The sequence below is a fragment of the Chaetura pelagica genome, unplaced genomic scaffold, assembly GCF_000747805.2.
Source record: "Chaetura pelagica isolate M959 unplaced genomic scaffold, ChaPel_1.0 scaffold69, whole genome shotgun sequence".
NCBI classification, from domain to species: domain Eukaryota; kingdom Metazoa; phylum Chordata; class Aves; order Apodiformes; family Apodidae; genus Chaetura; species Chaetura pelagica.
The window spans coordinates 6,251,664-6,261,406 of NW_009970724.1; positions in this window are offsets into that span (position 1 = coordinate 6,251,664).

Here is a 9,743-nt window from a genome sequence, read left to right on the forward strand (position 1 = left end):
CCTTGCAGCTCCCTGCTGGAGCTCCATAGCCAGACCTTCAGGCCAGTGTTGGGGCACTGTCCCATAGCACCAGCCAGACCGGCTGTGCCCATGCCCACCAGCACAGCTGGAACTGCTCCTCTGGCCTCGCTCTGCCAGGCACGGCCATCCAGTGTGCACACAGCACTGCTTGTCCTCAACTGTTTCTCATCAAACAAGGCCACAGAAGGGCCAAGAAGGAGCACTGAGGTACTCCCCAGTGATGCCCAAGCAAAAAATATCTTGTTAGTCACTCCCAATACACAGATCCCAACCCAACCCTTTCCAGTTGCAGCTCTGAGACAGTTTCACCTTACCCAAAGCTCGCACCAAGAAGGCACAGCTGCTGGCATAGTTCAGGTAGCTTAGGAGCCTTGGAGTTCAGAAAGGACCACATGGATAATTACGCTATTTGTTGTTGCCCACATGCTGCTAATTATGGAGCCAAACCCACTTACTACCCTACTACTGAAAGGGTGTGTGCCTAGAGCTGATGTACCCAGCACCAAATGTGCATCACCCCTTAAGAGCAACCAGAGATCAGCGTGAAGTACACCACCACTAGGGATTAATGGGAAAGGGGAACATGAAAAGAGCTGTACCAGCAGCAGCACAGCAAGGGACTGGTACACAGAGGAGCAGAAAGTGGCAAGTGGCCTCCAAGGCTTCTTGTCCCAGGAAAGCTTCTCAGCCTTGCAAGAGGGAGAGCTCCAGCCTGGCAGGTCTTGGGAGCTCAAGCAGCAAAATCCTCTTCCAGGTACACACCATTAAAAACACCATTAATCTGAATGTCCTTGGAGCATGTTCAGTTTTAACAGCTAAGAAGAACCAAAGCGCATGAGAACAACACAGCTCGCCAGTAGTAAACCATGCCTAGGTACCTCTTCCCTCTCTTCCACCTTTTATAGCCCTTAAAATGCAAGGACACTATTTCTCACAAAACAGGAGCCAGCAACCTGCTGACTTGCTACAAAAATTTGGGCTGAAATTTCAGCCCTCAGCAAGTGAAAATAATTTCAATTAGGTATAAAAAATTCAGAGCAAAAAAAGTATGCCTAAGAAGATGGAGATTTAAAGTCACCCGAAGAAAAGGCTCACTAAGATCCACTAAGCATAAAAATCAGGTTAGTGGAAAAGTTTAAGCAGCATGAATGCATTGTTACAGAAAAACATAGAAGATTTTGCCAGATAAAGACGATGACATGAAATTTAAGCCGTACAAAGGCATGCTGAGAAAGTAACATTCTAAATACTTTCTGCTTACAATTACAAAATGATCAATTGTTAAGTGTTGGACAGAGAAATATATTCCATTCTGCCTGGACATGCACAGTGGGCCAAGAATGCACCTGGATAAGCCAAGCATTCATTATCTCCCAGACACTCAATATCCCATAATACCCCCAGCGGCTGCCAGCTCCTTGTCCACCCTTGACCACATGCCATGTGCCCCATTTCACAGCTGAAAAGTATTTAAAATTCATGAAGCCTGTTGAAAGCTCAACTGTCACATTCTGCTCATTCCATAGGGTATGGGAAAACGTGCAGAAGGGACATTTCAGCCGGGGCTATTATGGCTCTTGAATAACCAATATTCCATTAAATTGCTAATAAACCCACTTGAAGATAAGTTGATCACAATCGAACCATACAGTAGCATTCCTTTCCTTTAACACCGAGTTGTCAGGTTTCACTCTCTACTGTACTACTGTTTCTGTGCCGTTTGTTCGTGCCTTGACACTAAGCATTCAAGATACTCACTTTGTCCCCAGTAATCTAAATGCCCTGCTCTAAAGAGGCTGAAAGATCTTTGGCAAGGATAATACTCCACTTATTTTAAGGTAGTGAACTCTTTTCAAAGGAACGTCCATGCTAAAGAAGTGAAAAATCTTTATACCTCAACCAGGATATTTGAGGTTTTCTAACTTCTTGAATGGGGTGCTCACAATTTTACTGCACGGGTAAATGGAACAAGCATCTCCCAGCTTCCCTGACACCCGGTCAAGCTTGGTCTGGTCTGAACTTGCATTTGAGAATTTAGAACATTTTGTAAAGATACAGCACAGCAACACCTATCCTTTTAATACTCGAGGGATGAGTACTGATCAAGTTAAAGACCAAAACAGAGGTTAGAATACTACTTTTTCTTCAAGAACAGAAATTGCTTAGGTGCTTATTCTAAATTCAAATAATTTCAAATCTCAGAAGGCCCTGTTGCTTTGACCACCTACAAGCATCATCAACACAAGCTCCACACAGATTTGCCAGGAGAGCATTTATTTGCGGGTGGGAATGAGGAGGGTCAAAACCGAACATAGGACCTGAGCACTCAGAAGGTGGCAGGGGACACAAACCTGGCCCCACTAAAGCCAGAGTCCTCCCAACTTGAGAAACCCCTTTACATTTTATACAGTAATTGCAGAAATGCAAATGCCAGGATGTCTGTAAGGAAAGCACCTTAACAGGTGCATTATGATTCATTGTTTTGCTCCTTCCCCTGCCAAACAAGCTGCTACACACTTTTACATATTCCAAAACCCTGTTCTTTTAAAAGATCTATATATTATGTTCAGCTAAAAAGTACAGTGAAATTGGGGGGCATGGTGGTTACATTTTCAAAAGAAATACATTTCCATGACATATCTGCAACTCAGGTTACTACTGCACAAACATCTTCCATTTGCACATGAATAAAATAGAAATTTAAGCAAAGGAAAACCAAGCAGGAAACCTGTAAGGCACAGAGACAAAAAATGAAGACTAGCAAAATAACAGCCAAAAGTAACCATTCGAAGGTTCTACTTAATTCAATCTCTTCCTGTAGAAAGATATTTTAGATATGAGACTCCCAAAGCAATTGTGCTCCTGTAGTGAGATGTGCTTTTGCAAACTGAGCTGTATCCTCTTCACTCACTCTCCTATCCCATTCACAGAATGGTTTGGGTTGGAAGGGACCTTAAAGAACATCTGCATGGGCCTCTCACTAGGCCAGGTTGCTCAGAGCCTCATCGAACCCAGCCTTTAAGACTTCCAGGGATGGGGCTTCCATAACCTCTCTGGACAACCTGTTCCAGTTTCTCACCACCTTCACAGGAAATCATTTCTTCCTAATGCCTCACCTAAATCTACCCTCTTCCAGTTTCAAACCACTACTCATTGCCTTTTCACTGCCTTATAAGAAGTGCCTCTCCAGCTTTCTCATAGGCTCCCTTCAGGTACTGGGAGGCCACTATAAAGTCTCCTCAGAGTCTTCTCTTCTCCAGGCTGAACAACCCAAACTGTCTCAGCCTGTCTTCACAGTAGAGGTGCTCCTGCCCTCTGACCATCTTTGTGGCCCTTCTCTGGACTCACTCCAACAGCTCCATGTCCTTCTTGTGTTGGGGGGATCCAGAATTGGACACGGTACTTCAGGCACAGGGCATTTTGCCAGAGGTGCAATGTCTTCACTATCTTACTATTTTGTTTTGCAAACAGGCGTGCTGGGAAGTGAAACCTCTCAGCAGGGTTTTAAACACAACTTAGAAATTAGGGCTTCACTTAAAGTATTATTTAATAAGAGTTACTCTAAAGGAGGAGTGAATCCAGTAAGAACTCCTCCCAGCTGAACTTCACTGGGTTTATTGAATTTGATGACCCACATTTCCTAATTACACCTCCTGTATCTGAGGCAGCACATGCCCATGTTTCACTGCATCCAAGCCAGCGCCCTTTGCACAGCAGCAGCAACGCTCCCAAGGGGTTACATACCAGACCATCCAAGCTTTGCCCTCCTGCCAGCTCCAAGTGCATAAGGCACCATTTTGGGGGACACAGTGATGCCACGATCCTCCCAACAGGTCCCATGTTCAGAGTCATACCTGCCTGGCAGGAGCTGGCCCAAGCCCACCCTGCACAGAGCAAACAGCAGGGGTATGACTGACAGACACGAGGCAACAGCAGCCCATTTCCAGACTCACGGGGGACTAGGGAGCACGTCTGCTGGAATAACAGCCAAGAGTCAATGATACAGCAGACTGAAGTATTACTTTATAGTCAGCCTAATGACTTTTCCTTTCTCTGCACAGTACTACGTAACTTTGCTGCCATACAGAAGAAAGGAAATACTGAAATTTATAAAATTATAACTAAATGGAAACGATTACCTCACCAAATCCTATCAACACCAGCAGAGGTGTGGAAGTAACCTGTCAGCTTGTAACTGCAGTGCTCCCAGACAAAGGCAATGTCAGAGCCTGGGGGTACCTGCAGGACCTGCTGCAAAAAAAGGTGAGCTTGGGGCTGGAGCAGCAGCCAGTTGTGAAAAAGTTTGTGAAAACCACTTAATGCACTCCTGCCACTGAGGAACTGAACTATGTATTTTCTTGGCAGCTGTTTTTGGTTCCAGCTGCTGGCAGGTCCTGCCCCAATGGAGAGGATGTCACTGCCATGTAAGGTGGCTGAGCCTCCCCAGGGATTCATGTCCCAGCCAGGCAAGCCCCAGCACTATCAAGAGGGCTCAGCTATGGATATAACATGTCACCCAGCCTGATATGAGGGAAACAATGCCTGCACCACATGACAAGCGTACAGGAATTTGTAAGCACCTGGTCCATGCCTTTGACTGCAGCATTAGCCCTTTGGGCATCACCTCCAAGCACCTTGGAGGAAATAAAGATGCCCTAAAACTTTCTAGTTACGTACCCCCACACAAGAAGATAGCTCAAGAGTTCTTCATTGACTCCTCACAATCACTGAGTTACATTTAGGAAGACATGAGGCAATCATATATTGTAGAGCAAATTTTTTAGCTTCCTCAGTAGAAAGGGTCATCTGCTGGCTGGTGTAATTCTGCACTGCACATGCTTACAGATCTGTGGGTCAAGAAATAAAGCACAAATCTAGGAAAATAACGACTGTTATATTCTTTGTAGATGTTAGCTTTGCTTTAAAAACTTGTCTCATCTACTTCTGAATGCTTTTGGTGTCTTAGAAGTGCTAAGTGCTCAAGAGGAAAGGTAGAAAGACTGTTTTCCTACTTGTTCTGGATGGGAAAAGAAATTTGTAACTGTAGTTACGCAACAGTGAAGAGAGGCTGCAGAAATAAATAGTCTGCAAGGTCAGAACAGAAGGAATACAAAATTTTGTTTGGCACATTCCACATTAATCTTCCACCTCAGCAGAGTAACAGGTTGAAAAGAGGGTGAAGGTAGGAAGCCAGTCTCCAACACAGTAGAATACACCAAGTCTTTTCAACACTCACTTGGCTCTGAAGGAAGAAATACAGCTTCTCCTTCAGAAACCACTTGTTAAAATGATCAGAAAGATGACAGTCCTGAAAAACCTAACCCCCAGTTAGTGACACAATAATTTGCTCAGAAAACAGACAGCACTTCATGCATTTTCAGCTACAGATAGTAGTGAAGCTAAAATGCACCAAAGAAGTGACAGATTTCACAGAACAAATGGATGTCCCTAATCAGTAAAAGCAGTTAATGAACATGCAGAATTAATAATTTTCGAAAGCTCTATTTCCACAAAGCTGAAATAGCTGAACCAAATGATTAAGCAGCTAATTTGCATGCCAAAAATAAGTGATGCCTAGGAACAGTTTTAAGAAAATGTCAAATGTCCAGAAAGCCTGCTCTCAAGTGAGAAAGAACTCTGTACCAGATTAAAAATCAGAGATAACAGCTAAATTAACTTGGATAGAGGAGGAGTTAAAGCAGACATAAAAGTTGAAACAATTACAGCAAATAAGTTTTAGTGCAATATATCAGAAATTAGGAGAACTTATCAAAGCACACAGATGTAGAAAAAAACTCTGGATGGCACAATCAGGATTCACAAGGGCCTTTCTTCTCCTTTGCTTCCCTACCTTCGGAATAACAGGAATAGCAACAGTACTGCTGATCCAGAACTATCTGGGAAAGGATGAAATTTTCAATATTCACACCAAAAACGTAATATTCATCCCAACCATAACAGGAAAGGATATTAAACAGTAGGTCAGGATGATTTCCACCAAAGGAGATGTTTTGTAGTGTTCATAAATCCTTCACAGCCTAAGGGGGATGCCAGAAAAATTTTCAAAGTGACTGACAGGGGAGTAATAAGGAATTGAAGGATAAAATAATGAATGCCAATCAGCATGTGTGTACAGAAAGTCAATCCTGTGTAGTTTGATGCAGCTTTGGATGAAAGGATAACTCCAGTCAATAGCAGAGATAGCACCAATGGACCAAGTGAAGATGTCAACAAGTGGATATTGCTGCTGGTATGCAAAAAAAAATTATGTTTTCATACATACCTCAAGACCTGATGAGAATGGAAATCACTGCTGAATAGGTGAATTTCAAACAGAGACTCATCAGTGCAAGGTCACTCAGGTTTCACACAAACAGCCCCAGAATATGTGATCATCACTGCTCAGCAACCAAAGGAGTGCTAAACTCTGAGCAAAACAGGACACAGGCAGGGAAGACAGCACAAGAGGAACAACCAACACTGCCATATGGCCACCACAAAAGCTGCGTGGCTGGCACCAGGACTTCAGGCCACAGAGGGCAGAGCCATCTGCTTATTTTTTTTTAAACCAAGCCACCACAAAGGATCAACACGGGCACATGGGGCTCTGTCCACAATCCTACAGCTGGAGAAAGACATTTGGAGTTACCCTGCTTGTCTGTTCATGTAGGGCAGAAATCCACCATCCCAGCACGTTCCTTCACTGCAGCTACTCTTCAGTACCACATTCACTGCACAGAGAACATCCAACAGTCACAAAGGGCTCAGAGTGGAGCCACCAGGAGAAACATATTTCCAAAACCTCAAAGCCGCATTCACAGAGCTCAATCTGTTTCCCTCTTCTAAGACAGGATTATAAAGGCCTTCAGTCATGTCTGCAAAGACCTACATAAGGAATAGAAATTCAGTAACAAGCCTTGACAAAATACAGTGCATAGTAGCCGAATCCAAAGCAGAAGCTATGTTTGATGCAGGGGTAGTATTTTGATTTCAAAAGAAAATGTATAATTTGGATAACTTAGCAAGGATTATGTTAAAATCCAACCCTTCTTTGCAGCCCGAGTAGAGGGCACCCATGACTCTGCACCAAGAATCCCACCCCCAATCTGGACAGTGCGGATCTAGGCTAAGATGATGGACAAAAGGCTGAACCTGGGAGCCTACTGTCAGTCCAGGTACTAGAAAACACTGACGGACAAACCACAACTTCACAGCTTTTCCTCTTTGTTCAGTGAAGGGGAAGAAGATACAGAGCCTGGTAAGAAACTAAGGCACTTTTCAGACAGTGGCTAATGCCAGTGCAAATGATGTAATTTTATGGACAGATGAGTCTGAATCTTGAGCAAAGAATTAATTTTATTTTTTTTTACTTTTTTTTTAACTGCTGCCACATCTGCCCACGCAGGCAGGAGTTTACTACCAACAAATGTATCAATTTTCTCCTTGCAGGTAGTAAAAGGTCTCCCTGGAAAAGCTTGTGGCTATTTTGGACAGGCAAGGTGTTTAAAGATATCTTACAGTACCCACTTACCTGCCACTTCTGCTGGTGTACCTATCAGACAGGAACACAAAGCGGCACGAGCTGGAAGGAAGAGCCCAGCGCCCGCAGGGCAGCGTGATGACTGGGGGAAGTAGTGAGGACAGCAGAGTTCACCTGGGAGGGGCTGGGGGGCAAGGCAGCTTGGGAAACACTGATGTATTGTCTTTCCATTACTAAAAATTACACTTTGTGAAGTAGCATTAGATCATTTTAAGAGGTTTATATAAGGACACTGAAAAACACGTTCCTTTGCAAATTCTGCTGGTTTTTTTAATGTCTCCCTCCCCTTTCTATTTCCACTATGCAACAGGTTGTGAAAATCCAACATGCAATAAGTCTAGTGTTTCCAGACAGAAGAGACCAACCCCAACCCAAGTTACATCTTCCAGCTGTTCCCAGCTCCTTCTCTCCATCAGATAGGCTCATATCAGTGCCTTAATGACTTGTTTAGGAAGGATGTGACATGTTCCAATTTAATACATGTAGCCCTTCTTAGAGCAAATGTAGAATTAAGCCTCAGTATGCACTTGACGGATCTCTTAGCAACTAGAGTGCAATCAGCCAACAATGGATGATTCACAGTTTTAGCAGGAGTGTGCAGAACTGCCTGCCAAAAGTCTGAATACACTCACATTGCTAGACACTATGGTAAAATGTACCCTGATCTCTTTTAAACTATTATATCATAGAGGAAAGTTAAACTGCATGCATTCCAGCAGCTCGCCTGAGTCTGGAAATACAATTGAATTGCAACATCTTGATTTTATGATGAGAGACTTTTTAGTGGTTATTTTCACTTAATTAGAATAACAGTACCTTTCCAAGGAAACTGCTAAGATTTATCAGTTTGTGTAAATAACAGGTGACTTTTCATTTCTTTTGCTCCGAAATGGGAAGAGCCCAGCAGATGCTAACAGGAATAGTCTTATCTAGAATCACTTTGATTAAAAGATGGGCTTAATCTCACATGTAGTGCTGAAGGGCCCACTGGCATTTAAAATATTATAGATCTCTGTGCAATCCATGAGTCAGAGGGGAAGAGAAGGAAACAGCACAAGTGCAAATATCCATCCTGACACATTGCTGTAATCTCTTCATCACCCTCCAAAGCACAGCTGAGCACCAGGCTGCCACAAAAGAGGAAAGACTGTTTGTATTTCTACAGCCAAATTTCTGCCTTCATTGACCAGTTTCACTCTAAGCTTCAGATTTTGCTTTGGAAGAGTTTCCTCTATACTTTCCATGTGGATATCTTCCTACACAAAAACACCCTCAGCAAATCCTTTATGAAGTACTAATGAAAAAACAAACAACACTAGAAAAGCACTGCTGGGATTAGTCTCACGCAGCGAGGGCAGTGAGTGACAGAGGATAAGACACAGACCCTTCCCTTTCAGCTACAATCATGAATCATGACCAGAGCTTTTCCTGTGGACACTGGTTACCAGAGTGAAACCTCTTGTGAGTTACAGGGTCTGGACCCAGGAGACAAGGACAGCCCTCCCCCAGCATCCCAGCCTCAGTTAAATGTCATTACAGTGAAGAGTCCCTCAGAATCTCCAGCATAAACTTCAGCTCCAGTGGTCTGAAAAGCTTGTCACATTTATGGCAATTTATCCATTACATCTGCTCATATCACATATTTTGGACTCTTTTTCATAATTCTTTCCGAGACATCAATATTCACAGCAGAAGAGCTGACACTGCTGTCCTTTCTACTTTAACTGCCCCAAGCTGCCACTCACTTGGCACCAAACTGAACAAAAGTCCATTTAAAAATACAGACATCTTGGCCACCTTTCTTTGTTATCGTTTCAGTAGGTCTGGTCCTAAAGTTCTTTCTCAAGACAGATGACAACTCTGTGGCACTCAGTGGGACAGCCACCCTTAGCTCCATCCAGGCACCACTATGCAAGTGCTCTGACCCCTCACTGCTCCCACGGAAGAACACCATGGCCCTTATAGACCAGGCGCAGACCCAAGGCAACGAAAAGCTGCAGCGTGCTAAATCTGTTTACCATTTTGGGAACATGCCCTGTCAGCCCCAAGCTGCTCCAGCCACCAGCAGCCTGGGATCTCTCCCATTGCCGGCAGGAGCCTCGCTCCAGCAGCCTCCAGCAACCCTTTTCCAGGTAAAGCAGATACACTTGGCTAAATAAGTAGCTTTCTTTGCCACGGAAGA